The sequence below is a fragment of the Aquarana catesbeiana genome, linkage group LG03 (genome assembly GCF_042186555.1).
Source record: "Aquarana catesbeiana isolate 2022-GZ linkage group LG03, ASM4218655v1, whole genome shotgun sequence".
NCBI classification, from domain to species: Eukaryota; Metazoa; Chordata; class Amphibia; order Anura; family Ranidae; genus Aquarana; species Aquarana catesbeiana.
The window spans coordinates 404,729,673-404,745,751 of NC_133326.1; the positions used below are offsets into that span (position 1 = coordinate 404,729,673).

The 16,079-nt window shown below is 41.0% G+C and overlaps 1 protein-coding gene across 6 annotated transcripts in view; it reads left to right on the plus strand.

Moving 5' to 3' along the window:
• TENM2 (teneurin transmembrane protein 2) overlaps positions 1-16,079 on the plus strand; it is a 2,056,834-nt gene that overhangs the window by 1,590,364 nt on the left and 450,391 nt on the right. The window lies entirely within an intron of this gene.

A 16,079-nucleotide genomic window follows, 5' to 3' on the forward strand; every position in this document is an offset into this window, starting at 1 on the left:
TCATAATTGAACCTAGAGACTTTGTTAAAACCTCTGTATATACAGCCTGATGCAATCTAAGTGCAAATGTAAATGCTGTAAGAGTGACCGCAGATTAAATATGAAATGCTGGAGCTATACAGTTCTTGGGACAACTTTGGATTGGCTACTTGTCCACGTGATACAACCATATAACATATAACCAGATAACTTCTGATCAAAGCACCATGTAAACCATGCTATATATTACATTCTTCTAAACATATACCCTATATGCTAAGTTGTATATTACATTTCCCTGACTGAAGCACTCTTTACACTGTGCATTTACATACTCCTAACCAATGCAAAGCAAAGGCTATCTTGTGCATTACACATAGTCCACATTACACATAGTCCTGACTGCTGTACTCTGTAAGTTGTGGTGTACATGACATGATCCTGACCACAGTGTTTATTGTCTCAACAGTTGCTGGATGCTAAGTAGTCCCCAACTGTTTTAATGAAGTTCTTCTTTAAGGTAGGCTCAGACAAAGTGTTAGATTTATGTATATATCCTTTGTGCAGAACAGCATATGTATCGGAAAACTTTTATTTAAAAAAGATAAAAAAATATCTTTCTTAAGGTGTATGTATTTGTGAAATTCTCATTTATGACACAATAATTAAGAAGTACTAAAAGACTGCAATATATGTGTAAAGAGTATGGACTAAATTGGCTCAGACTTTTTAGCACTGTCTCTTAAGCCACACCCAACATTCAATGCATTGTGGCCTAGTGCACCTTTCTGGACCCTAACAGTGTTGCAGTCCATAGGGAGATGGGTAGATTTATCCTCATCCAACATTGTAAGTATAAGATCTGCCATTTATAGGCATCTTTTTGCAGTGCAAGAAATAACTGCACTTTACAATTTTGCTGTTTATGTAACTGTAAGGAAACCATGACTGTTACCCAAAGTGATATACACATTAATATGAAATGCTTAACAGGTCTCCACATCTACAGTATGTGTATATATGACTACTGTACAGTATTAAAGATTAGACACTTGAGTGAAAGTTCAAACACAACTACAGAAATAAAGTACAGTAAAAGGACCTAAATACTAAGTATGGTAAACCAGCAAGTTCTTTTTATACAAATAAATCATCAAGCATGCTTTAACATCAAGTACAAAAACACTGGAACTGACAAGTTACATAACAAGACATACATACATTCCAAAATATATCAAAACATGACCAGTTTAATTTTGTGTGTGTGTGTGTAGGGGGGCCTCAGTAACGTTGGTGGTCAAAAGACTAATTTTACCCTCATGTATCTGCATTAAATATAGGGCACTAAGTGGCAGTGAGGTAACTGCCCAGAATGCAAAGGTGTTACAGAGCGTCTCCAGGTCAACTGATGCAAGGAAAGGCTGGACTAAAAATCCCATTGCTTGGATAAAAGAATCTGGCATCAACCTGGCTGGCTATAAAATCTCCCAGCTATTGCCTTTTATTTAGCATATTATCTGGAACTAACTGAATACGTCCTGCAATTTGTTTCACAAAGAGACCAATAGCTGACCAGATAGATCACATACCTATGACTTTTAACCTATCTAAGATATAGCTTTTTACATGACAATTTACAAAACACAATGGACATTTCACATAAATCTCATATTTTAATAACTACTGTGTCTGTATATTATATATACGCTACATGTTATATACAGTGTGTATATATATATATATATATATATATATATATATATATATATATATATATATGTACAGTATCTCACAAAAGTAAGTACACCCCTCACATCTTTGTAAATATTTTATTATATCTTTTTATGTATCAACAATGAAGAAATGACACTTTGCTACAATGTAAAGTAGTGAGTGTACAGCTTGTATAGCAGTGTAAATTTGCTGTCCCCTCAAAATAACTCAACACACAGCCATTAATGTCTAAACCGCTGGCAACAAAAGTCAGTGCACCCCTAAGTGAAAATGTCCAAATTGGGCCCAAAGTGTCAATATTTTGTGTGGTCACCATTTTTTTCCAGCACTGCCTTAACCCTCTTGAGGATGGAGTTCACCAGAGCTTCACAGGTTGCCACTGGAGTCCTCTTCCACTTCCCCATGGCGACACCACGGAGCTGGGGGATGTTAGATAGGGTTTAGGTCTGGAGACATGCTTGGCCAGTCCATCACCTTTACCCTTAGCTTCTTTAGCAAGGCAGTGGTCATCTTGGAGGTGTGTTTGGGATCATTATCCTGTTGGAATAATGCCCTGCGGCCCAGTCTTCGATGGGAGGGGATCATGCTCTGCTTAAGTATGTCACAAAACATGTTGGCATTTATGGTTCCCTCAATGAACTGCCACTCCCCAGTGCTGGCAGCGCTCATGCATTCCCAGACCATGACACTCCCACCACCGTGCTTGACTGTAAGCAAGACACACTTGTCTTTGTGCTGCTCACCTGGTTACCACCACACATGCTTGACACCATCTGAACCAAATAAGTTTATCTTGGTCTCATCAGGCCACAGGACATGGTTCCAATAATCCATGTCCTTAGTCTGCTTCTCTTCAGCAAACTGTTTGCTGGCTTTCTTGTTCATCATCTTCCTTCTGGGACGACAGCCATGCAGACCAATTTGATGCAGCGTGAGTCGTATGGTCCAAGCACTGACAGGCTGACCCCCCACCCCTTCAACCTCTGCAGCAATGCTGACAGCACTCATACATCTATTTTCCAAAGACAACCACTGTATGTGATGCTGAGCATGTGCACTCAACTTCTTTGTTTGACCATGGCGAGGCCTTTTCTGAGTGGAACCTGACCTGTTAAACCACTGTATGGTCTTGGCCACCATGCTGCAGCTCAGTTTCAGGGTCTTGTCAAACTTCTTATAGCCTAGGCAAACTTTATGTACAGCAACAATTCTTTTTTTTCAGATCCTTAAAAAGTTCTTTACCATGAGGTGCCATGTTGAACTTCCAGTGACCAGTATGAGAGAGTGAGAGTGATAACTCCAAATTTAACACACCTGCTCCCCATTCACCCCTGAGATCTTGTAACACTAACAAGTCACATGACACCAGAGAGGGAAAATGGCTAATTAGGCCCAATTTGGACATTTTCACTTATGGGTATACTCGCTTTTGTTTCCAGCAGTTTAGACATTCATGGCTGTGTGTTGAGTTATTTTGAGTGGACAGCAAATTTACACTGTTATACAAGCTGTACACTCACTACTTTACATTATAGCAAAGTGTCATTTCTTTAGGGTGTACTCACTTTTGTGAGATAGATATATCTTTTTACATGACAATTTACAAAGCACAATGGACATTTCACATAAATCTCATATTTTAATAGCTACTGTGTCTGTATATTATATATACGCTATACGTTATATATATATATATAAAATATATTTATGTATACACTGTATACATTGCATATACATATACAAGATAGATTGATTATACATCCCTGTACATACCTGTGCTATAAAAAGGTACAGATGAATAAAATTGACTGCTGCAATTGTTATAAAACAGGGAATAAAATAATGAATATAGATGTGAAATAAGTTGCTTGTTGGAGCAAGAGTGCTCTTAGCAGTTAAGTTATATTGATTATGCATTATAATAAGCAATCTGTTTGGGTTAATATCTCACACTTAAATTGCCACTTTTTTCCCTTGGAGCAATTCGCATTATGTTCCTTCAGAAGCTTCTTTTTGACCTCGTATAATAGCTGTCATTATTCAAGTACTTTTCTTCCTTTAAGTTTGGTTCTCTTTGTGACATTAGTTTTCTTTTATTACAAACACCAGCAATGTTTTTATTAATATCAATTCAATATAATCTAGTATTGTGCCTGCATGTTAATATAATAGAAATGCACCACCCTTTAACGGATATATTTTATTATGACTGCTGCTGTTGTTCGAAAAGATGATTAATGGTGCATGAAACAGTCTTTGTTTATGAAATACAGTACTGCATTGCAAACTGACAGTTATGTAGTGAAATGTACAATAGTCCCATATTTTTCCAATACACAAACCTACAAGCAAATAGAAACAAACTGGGTCCAGTTAAAAACACCGTTTTTAAGTTAATAATAAAGTTAATAAAGTTATTGTAGAGTTGCAGAATATGTACCATTTGTTCAAATATTATTTCTATTGTAAAAATGGAGAGAAATATACACATTTATTATGTGATGTCTATCACTATCATGTCTATCAATTTGCTTTGGTGTAACATACATTACTGCATTATAATGTGTGTGTGTATATATATATACAGTATATATATATATATATATATATATATATATATATATATATATATATATACACACACACACAGTATAATGCAGTAATGTATGTTACACCAAAGCAAATTGTACCTAAAGTCCCATTTACTGTAAATACATGTTATTCTAGCCAGTCCATTGATGTCACAACAGTTTCCTGTATTTTGTCCAGTGGCAGGTTGGCATACTCCCAGGTCTGAGTGGCTCTCACTTAATGATGTGTGGGCACTGCTCAGTCATGAAGTACTGTGAATTCTACCTCTCAGGCAGCCCACACCTGTGGGATTATTTACCCATTGGCAGGGGCATGTAAATGACAGGCTGGGCTAACAGGAACAATAAATCGGCAGAAGAACACGACTGTCATTCTGTCCAAAGGGGTTGAATCATACTAGTACTTTTCCATTTTTATTTTAAGCCTGTTTAACCACTTCAGCCCCGGACCATTTGGCTGCCTAAAGACCAGAGGACTTTTTCCAATTTGGCACTGCGTCGCTTTAACTGCTAATTGTGCGGTCATGCAATGCTGTACCCAAACGAAATTTGCGTCCTTTTCTTCCCACAAATAGAGCTTTCTTTTGATGGTATTTGATCACCTCTGCCGTTTTTATTTTTTGCGCTATAAACGGAAAAAGACTGAAAATTTTGAAAAAAAATATTTTCTACTTTTTGTTATAAAAAAAATCCAATAAACTCAATTTTAGTCATACATTTAGGCCAAAATGTATTTGGCCACATGTCTTTGGTAAAAAAAAAATGTCAATAAGCGTATATTTATTGGTTTGCGCAAAAGTTATAGCGTCTACAAACTAGGGTACATTTTCTGGAATTTACACAGCTTTTAGTTTATGACTGCCTATGTCATTTCTTGAGGTGCTAAAATGGCAGGGCAGTAAACCCCCCCCCCCCCAATGACCCCATTTTGTAAAGTAGACACCCCAAGGAAATTGCTGAGAGGCATGTTGAGCCCATTAAATATTTATTTTTTGGCCCAAGTGATTGAATAATGACAAAAAAAATAAAAAATTACAAAAAGTTGTCACTAAATGATATATTGCTCACACAGGCCATGGGCATATGTGGAATTGCACCCCAAAATACATTCAGCTGCTTCTCCTGAGTACGGGGATACCACATGTGTGGGACTTTTTGGGAGCCTAGCGGCGTACGGGGCCCCGAAAACCAATCACTGCCTTCAGGATTTCTAAGGGTGTAAATTTTTGATTTCACTCCTCACTACCTGTCAGTTTTGAAGGCCATAAAATGCCCAGATGGCACAAAACCCCCCCAAATGACCCCATTGTGGAAAGTAGACACCCCAAACTATTTGCTGAGAGGCATGTTGAGTCCATGGAATATTTTATTTTTTGACACAAGTTGCGGGAATGTGACAAATTTTTTTTTTTTGCACAAAGTTGTCACTAAATGATATATTGCTCACACAGGCCATGGGCATATGTGGAATTGCACCCCAAAATACATTCTGCTGATTCTCCTGAGTACAGAGATACCACATGTGTGGGACTTTTTGGGAGCCTAGCCGCGTACGGGGCCCCGAAAACCAAGCACCGCCTTCAAGATTTCTAAGGGCGTAAAGTTGTGATTTCACTCCTCACTACCTATCACAGTTTTGAAGGCCATACAATGCCCAGATGACACAAAACCCCCCCAAATGACCCCATTTTGGAAAGTAGACACCCCAAGCTATTTACTGAGAGGCATGTTGAGTCCATGGAATATTTTATATTTTGACACAAGTTGCGTGAAAGTGACAATTTTTTTTTTTTTTTTGCACAAAGTTGTCACTAAATTATATATTGCTCAAACATGCCATGGGCATATGTGAAATTACACCCCAAAATACATTCTGCTGCTTCTCCTGAGTACGGGGATATGACATGTGTGGCACTTTTTGGGAGCCTAGCTTCATACGGGCCCCGAAATCCAATCACCGCCTTCAGGATTTCTAAGGGCGTAAATTTTTGATTTCACTCCTCACTACCTATCACAGTTTTGAAGGCCATAAAATGCCAAGATAGCACAAAACCCCCCAAAATGACCCCATTTTGGAAAGTAGACACCCCAAGCTATTTGCTGAGAGGCATGGTGAGTATTTTGCAGCTCTCATTTGTTTTTGAAAATGAAGAAAGACAAGAAAAATTTTTTTTTTTTCTTTTTTCAATTTTCAAAAGTTTGTTACAAAAAGTGAGATCTTCAAAATACTCACTATACCTCTCAGCAAATAGCTTTGGGTGTCTATTTTCCAAAATGGGGTCAATTGGGGGTGTTTTGTGCCATCTGGGCATTCCATGGCCTCCGAAACTGTGCTAGGCAGTGAAGAGTGAAATCAAAAATTTACGCCCTTAGAAAGTGCTTGTTTTTCGGGGTCCCGTACGCGGCTAGGCTCCCAAAAAGTCTCACACATGTGGTATCCCCGTACTCAGGAGAAGCAACAGAATTTATTTTGGGGTGTAATTTCACATATTCCCATGGCATGTTTGAGCAATATATCATTTAGTGACAACTTTGTGCAAAAAAAAAAAAAAAATTGTCTTTTTCCCGCAACTTGTGTCACAATATAAAATATTCCATGGACTCGACATGCCTCTCAGCAAATAGCTTGGGGTGTCTACTTTCCAAAATGGGTCATTTGGGGGGGGGTTTGAACTGTCCTTGCATTTTATGCACAACATTTAAAAGCTTATGTCACACATCACCCACTCTTCTAACCACTTGAAGACAAAGCCCTTTCTGACACTTTTTGTTTACATGAAAAAAATTTTTTTTTTTGCATGAAAATTACTTTGAACCCCCAAACATTATATATTTTTTAAAGCAAATGCCCTAGAGATTAAAATGGTGGGTGTTTCATTTTTTTTTTCCACACAGTATTTGCGCAGCGATTTTTCAAACGCATTTTTTTGGGAAAAAAACACACTTTTTAAAATTTTAATGCACTAAAACACATTATATTGCCCAAATGTTTGATGAAATAAAAAATATGATCTTAGGCCGAGTACATGGATACCAAACATGACATGCTTTAAAATTGCGCACAAACGTGCAGTGGCGACAAACTAAATACATTTTTAAAAGCCTTTAAAAGCCTTTACAGGTTACCACTTTAGATTTTCAGAGGAGGTCTACTGCTAAAATTACTGCCCTCGATCTGACCTTCGCGGTGATAACTCACATGCATGGTGCAATTGCTGTTTACATTTGACGCCAGACCGATGCTTGCGTTCGCCTTTGAGCGAGAGCAGGGGGGGGACAGGGGTGCTTTTTTTTTTTTTTTTTTTCTTTATTATTTTTTTGCTTTTTTACCTTATTTTTAAACTGTTCCTTTCATTTTTATATTTTTTAATCATTTTTATTGTTATCTCAGGGAATGTAAATATCCCCTATGATAGCAATAGGTAGTGACAGGTACTCTTTTTTGAAAAAATTGGGGTCTATTAGACCATAGATCTCTTCTCTGCCCTCAAAGCATCTGACCACACCAAGATCGGTGTGATAAAATGCTTTCCCAATGGCGCTGTTTACATCCGGCGAAATCGAAGTCATGAAATGCTCGTAGCTTCCGGTTTCTTAGGCCATAGAGATGTTTGGAGCCATTCTGGTCTCTGATCAGCTCTATGATCAGCTGGCTGAATCACCGGCTGCATTTTCAGGTTCCCTGTTGGGACAGGAGAGCCAGAGAAAAACATGGAAGACGGTGGGGGGGCATTCCCTCCCACTGCTTATAAAAGCAGTCTAGAGGCTAATTAGCCGTTAGGATTGCTTTTACATGAAAGCCGACCGCTGGCTGAAAAGAATGATACCAAGATGATACCTAAACCTGCAGGCATCATTCTGGTATAACCACTCAAAGTCCAGCAACATACCAGTACGTTGCTGGTCCTTGTTGGGCATATATTGTAAACTTTTTTTTCATGCAGCCTGTGGGCTGAACGAAAAAAAGATATTGATCGGTGGGTATGCCCACCATTAGAATACCTCCCTTCATCCACCCACTTCTAATGATGGGCATACATGCACCGTTTATATATGCCGAAGCATGGGGGCATCCTCCCGCAAAAGGCAGGAGAAAATCGCTCATCCACCCACTGCTGCCCCCATGCTTCGGCGTATATGCTGAAGTATGTAACTGTGGTGGTGAAATCACCTCCGACAGCACTGGAGTCACGGCTTTATGTATCGTGGGAGCAAACGCTGTTGCTGTCAAGATAAATAAATCCGCGCTGCAACTGAATGGCATACCTGCTAAGCAAATGATGGTTAACAAAAAACAAAGTAACAATACAATATAACAGTAATACTTACCATACCTGCAAAGCAAATACAAAAAAAAACATAGTAAAAAATAAAACATTTAACGCAACCAGTGCCTACCTAAAATATATATATGCCGAAGCATGGGGGCATCCTCCCTCAAAAGGCAGGAGCAAATCGCTCCTCCACCCACTGCTGCCCCCACGCTTCGGCATATATGCTGAAGTATGTAACTGTGGTGGTGAAATCACCTCCGACAGCGCTGGAGTCACGGCTTTATGTATCGTGGGAGCAAACGCTGTTGCTGTCAAGATAAATAAATCCGCGCTGCAACTGAATGGCGTACCTGCTAAGCAAATGATGGTTAACAAAAAACAAAGTAACATTACAATATAACAGTAATACTTACCATACCTGCAAAGCAAATACAACAAAAAAAACATAGTAAAAAATAAAACATTTAACGCAACCAGTGCCTACCTAAAATATATATATGCCGAAGCATGGGGGCATCCTCCCGCAAAAGGCAGGAGCAAATCGCTCCTCCAACCACTGCTGCCCCCACGCTTCGGCATATATGCTGAAGTATGTAACTGTGGTGGTGAAATCACCTCCGACAGCGCTGGAGTCACGGCTTTATGTATCGTGGGAGCAAACGCTGTTGCTGTCAAGATAAATAAATCCGCTCTGCAGCTGAATGGCGTACCTGAAAACAAAAAAGTGGTTAACAATAAAAAAACAAAGTATAAAAAAATTGCATACCTATAAAGCAAACATGATAAAAACATAACAATAAAACATTGCAGTATAGAATGCAGAACAATAGAGAGAGAATAGAGAGAGAACAATAAAACGACAACTATTTTTGTTTTTTTTATTTTATATATTTTTTTGTGGTTTTTTTTTTTTTTTTTTTTACACTTTTTTTGTAACTTTAACTTTTTTAACTGTTACCAGGTTTGGGTCTCTCAAAATGCGATGGCATCTTGGGAGACCCTGTGAAAGTGTGTCCTAGTCTGTGCAGTGCTGTACCCTACGCTAATACTCAACTAGTGTATGGTAGCGTTCAAAACATTCACCAATGCAAAGACCAGGATTGTCAGGACAGAAGGGACAATAATACCGGGTGTCACGCTTAAATCCGCGCTTGCTGCAGACACAACATCTTTTTTGGGGGGCTCGTTGGGTAGGGGCTTACTGCATTTGGTTGGGGATGGTGAGGTGGAGCACCGTCTGGAAACAGAAGGGCTCTGACGATCTCTTCCTGGAATTTAAGGAAGGATCCAGTCCGTCCTGAAGCTCTGTATAGCACATAAGCATTCAGCAAAGCCAATTGAAATAAATAGACACTTTTTTGTACCAGCATCTGGCCTTACGGGCAACTAGGTACGGCGCCAACAACTGGTCGTTGAGGTCCACCCCTCCCATATTAAGGTTATATTCGTGGACACAGAGGGGTTTCTCCACAACACCAGTCGCCGTAGGAATTTGGACCGTCGTGTCTGCATGAAGGGAGGTAAGAACGAAAACATTCTTATTGTCCCTCCACTTCATAGCGAGCAAGTTATTACACTTCAAGCAGGCTCTCTCCCCCAGCCTAAGACGGGAATCTACAAGCCGCTGGGGAAAGCCCCGGCGATTAGTTCGCACGGTGCCACATGCTCCAATCTGATCAAAAAGGTGGCTAAAAAGTGGCACACTCGTGTAATAATTGTCCACGTACAAGTGGTACCCCTTTCCGAATAAGGGTGACACCAAGTCCCACACTATCTTGCCAGCGCTTCCTATGTAGTCAGGGCAGTTTGTCGGCTCTACGTGACTATCTTTGCCCTCGTAAACCATAAAACTACATGTATAGCCTGTGGCCCTGTCACAGAGCTTATACATCTTGACCCCGTATCTGGCACGCTTGCTGGGAAGGTACTGTTTGAATGACAAGCGGCCAGAAAATTTAATCAGGGACTCATCAACGCAGACAACTTGATGGGGAGTAAACAAGTCTGCAAAACGTTGGTTGAAGTGGTTTACGAGGGGCCGAATTTTGTAGAGCTGATCGTATCCAGAGTCTCCACGAGGACAACAGAGTTCATTGTCGTTGAAGTGCATGAACCGCAAAATCTGCTCGTATCGTGCCCTGGTCATGGAGGCAGAGAACACGGGCATATGGTAAATTGGGTCAGTGGACCAATATGACCGCAACTTACTCTTTTTATTTATGCCCATGTTGAGGGAAAGGCCCAGAAAGAGCTTAAATTCGGAAACCGTAATTGGTTTCCAATCTCTGGCAAGGGAGAACTGGGGAATAGTGGCGATGTGTTGACCAGCGTACAAATTGCTTTGGTCCACAATAGATCTATAGAGATCTTTGGTGAAAAACAGCGAATAAAAATCCAGTGGCGTAAAATCAACTGTTTCCACCTGAATTCCGGGTTGGCCAGTGAATGGAGGAAGTACGGGTGCTGCAGAAGTGGTGGGTTCCCAATTTGGATTGGCGAATGCAGCAGGAAGGGCACGATGGGCCTGTCTTTGTCTTCTTGGTGGCAGCGGGACACTACTAGTGCTTGCCACCTCACCAGCTTGAACTGCACTTGATACTGCAGTGCTGGATATACGACCAGGGTGTACTAGGCCGCTGGTGCTTGCCAGTTCACCAGAAGGAATAGCGGCGCTTGTACTTCTCTGCTCCATACGAGAGCCCTGTGGTTCTTGCACTTCAAGGACAGAAGAAGAAGTTTGGGGTCTGGTATGCCTGACCTTAGCAAGGACCACAACTCCATCGTCAGAGATATCTGTCATGGAGCCACTGTCCTCTACACGATCGTATTCTGAGCCTGAATCTGACAGATGAGTGACTTCCTCTTCACTATCTGTCATGCTCAGAAACGTGTAGGCCTCTTCACTAGTGTACCTTCGATTTGCCACTTTGGGCTCTAAATTTAGGGGTACACTAGTGAGACTCACAGGCAAAAAAGCTCCTGACTGTTAGCGACTGATTCAAAACGCTACCAAAAAACTGTTCGCGATCGCAGGGATCGGGCCTGACTCTGCAAACGCTGCAGTTATGTGTGCTTAGTGTTTTGTAAGTGACAGTTATCGATCGATACTGCACTTGGGTGGGCTGGGCTGGGCTGTGGGGCAAAACGCAGGTGCTAGCAGATATCTGGACTGATCCCGCTAACACTGCGTTTTTGGGAACCCTAAACTGCTGGGGACGCTGGTATAGATCTGATCGGATCAGATATCGATCCGTTCAGATACTATAGCACTAAGGGAGGTGTATGCTGCGTGCGTAGGTGTTAGCGGTACTGGCGCTAACCTGAAGCTGCCTGGGGCGACGCAGACCTTATCTGAGCCTAAAAACGTAACTTATATCACCGCCGGGCAATTAGGGGGTTAAACCTTTATAAGGTAATAAACGGCGGGTGCCCTAAAACTATAATAAACTATAAAAAACAAACAAACTAACCAGTGTCACCCATAACACTTATACGGTGATCGCTGGTGAAAGGGTTAACTAGGGGGCAATCAGGGGGTTAAAACCTTTAGTAGGTAGTATATGGGGGTCCCTGTCGCTATAAAACACTGACAGCGAACCTATATACTTACCTCTCTAACTAGCGTCACCTGTGTCACTAATACAGCGATCATAAAAACGATCGCTTGGTGACACTGGCGATGGGGGGTGATCAAGGGGTTAACCTTTATTAGGGGGGGTTAGGGGGGTACCCTGGACCTAAAGGGGGGTACCCCAGACCTAAAGGGGGCTAACCTAACTGCCCTAACACTTATAACTGTCACAAACTGACACCAATGCAAAAAAAAAAAAAACTGCTATTGGTGTAAGTGTGACAGGGGGTTGAGGGGGGTGATAGGGGGGTGAAAAGTGTGCCTGCGTGTTCTACTGAACGTGTAGTGTTGTGCACTTACTTGATGTCTTCTCTCCTTGGCGCCGGAACGAAAAAGACCGGCTCGAGGAGGGATGACATCACTTCCTCTCCCTCTGTTTACATTACAGAGGGAGAGGAAGCATTTTCATTTGCCGGGAACGATCGGGAGGGGGTGGCCAACAATGGATGGCCTCCCCCTCACCTCTCATCGCCCGCGAACTAGAGCTGACCGCCTCTGGCACCGGGGGGGGGTCCGATCGGACCCCCCGCCCACGGAAGGCAATCACGTACCAGGTACGTGATTTTGCCTGCCCGTGCCATTCTGCTGACGTATATCAGCGTGAGGCGGTCGTCAAGTGGTTAACTACAAACCTTTTCCATAAATCCATAAACCTGATGAGCCAAATGTTGGTGCTAAGAAGGTTCTCACCACAAGCATTTAGATTTAAACCTTTGGAGGAATTATATGATGTCTTCCAACATTTTGTAGTTTTGTAAGGGAGACTCATTTATGTCCACTGCCAAGATCTCTAGCTGTATTTCCCAATAATTTAGTCCCATTTGAGGAGTCTTTTGTCAAAAGAAGCTCATAATGTTAGATTGAAGAACTTTTTTTGGGGGGGGTGGGATAGGAAAGTAAGGTAAATCCCTTAGAAGGTGGGTGTTGTAGCATCTGTGGAACATAGAGTTGGTGATGGAAAAGACATCTCATGATCCAATTCAGAGTGATTAGGCATAAGCATTGTGCATTTAGATAAAATTCAGAAATGGATTCAAGAAAAAGTAATTTTTAAAATTGTAGCCATTCCAAGAATGGAGCTTGCCCACTGTTTGGAAACTATATAAAGTAATGATATTATAGTTTTTAAGAGTGTTGAACTCTCTTAAAAGAGATCAACCTTCTCAGCTGCTGCACATTTTATGCAGAAACAACAGGTAGTGCACACAGGCATTAAGAAAAGAGATGACTCCAAAAAAAAAAGAAAGAAAGCAATAAAGGAACAGAGTATTTTGAGTAAAGTAAAATGACCATGGGCTCTTTAAGACTTTCTAATAATGTGACTCAGCAGCAGGAGAAACAAAAATTAACATACTGAAGAAAACAGAAACACTGTTTTCCACTGGCTCATAGTTACATAGTAGGTGAGGTTGAAAAAAGACACAAGTCCATCAAGTCCAACCTATGTGTGTGATTATATGTCAGTATTACATTGCATATTCCTGTATGTTGTGGTCATTCAGGTGCTTATCTAATAGTTTCTTGAAGCTATCAATGCTCCCCGCTGAGACCACCGCCTGTGGAAGGGAATTCCACATCCTTGCCGCTCTTACAGTAAAGAACCCTCTACGTATTTTAAGGTTAAACCTCTTTTTTCTTCTAATTTTAATGAGTGGCCACGAGTCTTGTTAAACTCTCTTCTGCGAAAAAGTTTTATCCCTAATGTGGGGTCACCAGTACGGTATCTGTAAATTGAAATCATATCCCCTCTCAAGCGTCTCTTCTCCAGAGAGAATAAGTTCAGGGCTCGCAACCTTTCCTCATAACTAAGATCCTCCAGACCCTTTATTAGCTTTGTCGCCCTTCTTTGTACTCGCTCCATTTCCAGTACATCCTTCCTGAGGACTGGTGCCCAGAACTGGACAGCATACTCCAGGTGCGGCCGGACCAGAGCCTTGTAGAGTGGGAGAATTATCGTTTTATCTCTGGAGTTGATCCCCTTTTAATGCATGCCAATATTCTGTTTGCTTTGTTAGCAGCAGCTTGGCATTGCATGCCATTGCTGAGCCTATGATCTACTAGGACCCCCAGGTCCTTTTCCATCCTAGATTCCCCCAGAGGTTCTCCCCCCAGTGTATAGATTGCATTCATATTTTTGCCACCCAAATGCATTATTTTACATTTTTCTACATTGAACCTCATTTGCCATGTAGTCGCCCACCCCATTAATTTGTTCGGGTCTTTTTGCAAGGTTTCCACATCCTGCTGAGAAGTTATTGCCTTACTTAGCTTAGTATCGTCTGCAAATACAGAGATTGAACTGTTTATCCCATCCTCCAGATCGTTTATGAACAAATTAAATAGGTTTGGTCCCAGCACAGAACCCCACTACCCACCCCTGACCATTCTGAGTACTCCCCATTTATCACCACCCTCTGAACTCGCCCTTGTAGCCAGTTTTTAATCCATGTACTCACCCTATGGTCCATGCCAACGGACCTTATTTTGTACAGTAAACGTTTATGGGGAACTGTGTCAAATGCTTTTGCAAAATCCAGATACACCACGTCTACGGGCCTTCCTTTATCTAGATGGCAACTCACCTCCTCATAGAAGGTTAATAGATTGGTTTGGCAAGAACGATTGTTCATGAATCCATGCTGATTACTACTAATGATACCGTTCTTATTACTAAAATCTTGTATATAGTCCCTTATCATCCCCTCCAAGAGTTTACATACTATTGATGTTAGGCTAACTGGTCTGTAATTCCCAGGGATGTATTTTTGGGCCCTTTTTAAATATTGGTGCTACATTGGCTTTTCTCCAATCAGCTGGTACCATTCCAGTCAGTAGACTGTCTGTAAAAATTAGGAACAACGCAATCTGGCAATCACTTGACTGAGTTCCCTAAGTACCCTCGGATGCAAGCCATCTGGTCCCGGTGATTTATTAATGTTAAGTTTCTCAAGTCTAATTTTAATTCTGTCCTCTGTTAACCATGGAGGTGCTTCCTGTGTTGTGTCATGAGGATAAACACTGCAGTTTTGGTTACTGAAGCCCCCCGATTCACTCGTGAAGACTAAGGAGAAGAATAAATTCAATACCTTCACCATCTCCCCATCCTTTGTAACCAGATGTCCTTCCTCATTCTTTATGGGGCCAATATGGTTTGTCCTCCCTTTTTTACTGTTTACATACTTAAAGAATTTCTTGGGATTTTTTTTGCTCTCCTCCGCTATGTATCTTTCATGTTCTATCTTAGCCGACCTAATTGCACCCTTACATTTCTTGTTGCATTCTTTATAAATTCTGAATGCTGAGGATGATCCCTCAACCTTGTATTTTTTGAAGGCCTTCTCCTTTGCTCTTATATGCATTTTTACATTGGAGTTAAGCCATCCAGGACTTTTGTTCGCTCTTTTAAATTAATTACCCAATGGGATACATTGGCTAATGCCCATATTTAATATGCTCTTAAAGCAAACCCATCTCTCCTCCGTATTCTTTGTTCCTAATATTTTATCCCAATTTATGCCTTTTAGCAAGGTTTGTAGTTTAGGAAAGTTGGCTCTTTTGAAATTCAGTGTCTTTGTATTCCCTTTATGTTTCCTATTTGTGTGATTTATACTGAAACGAATTGACCTGTGATCGCTGTTACCTAAATTGCCCCGTATTTCCATATCCATGATCAGGTCTGTATTGTTGGTAATCAGTAGATCCAGTAATGTTTTATTTCTAGTTGGTGCGTCTACCATCTGACCCATAAAATTGTCCTGCAAGACATTAAGGAACTGGCGAGCCTTAAATGAATGCGCAGTTCCCTCCGCCCAGTCTACGTCTGGATAATTAAAATCCCCCATTATGATAACACTTCCCATCCTTGCTGCT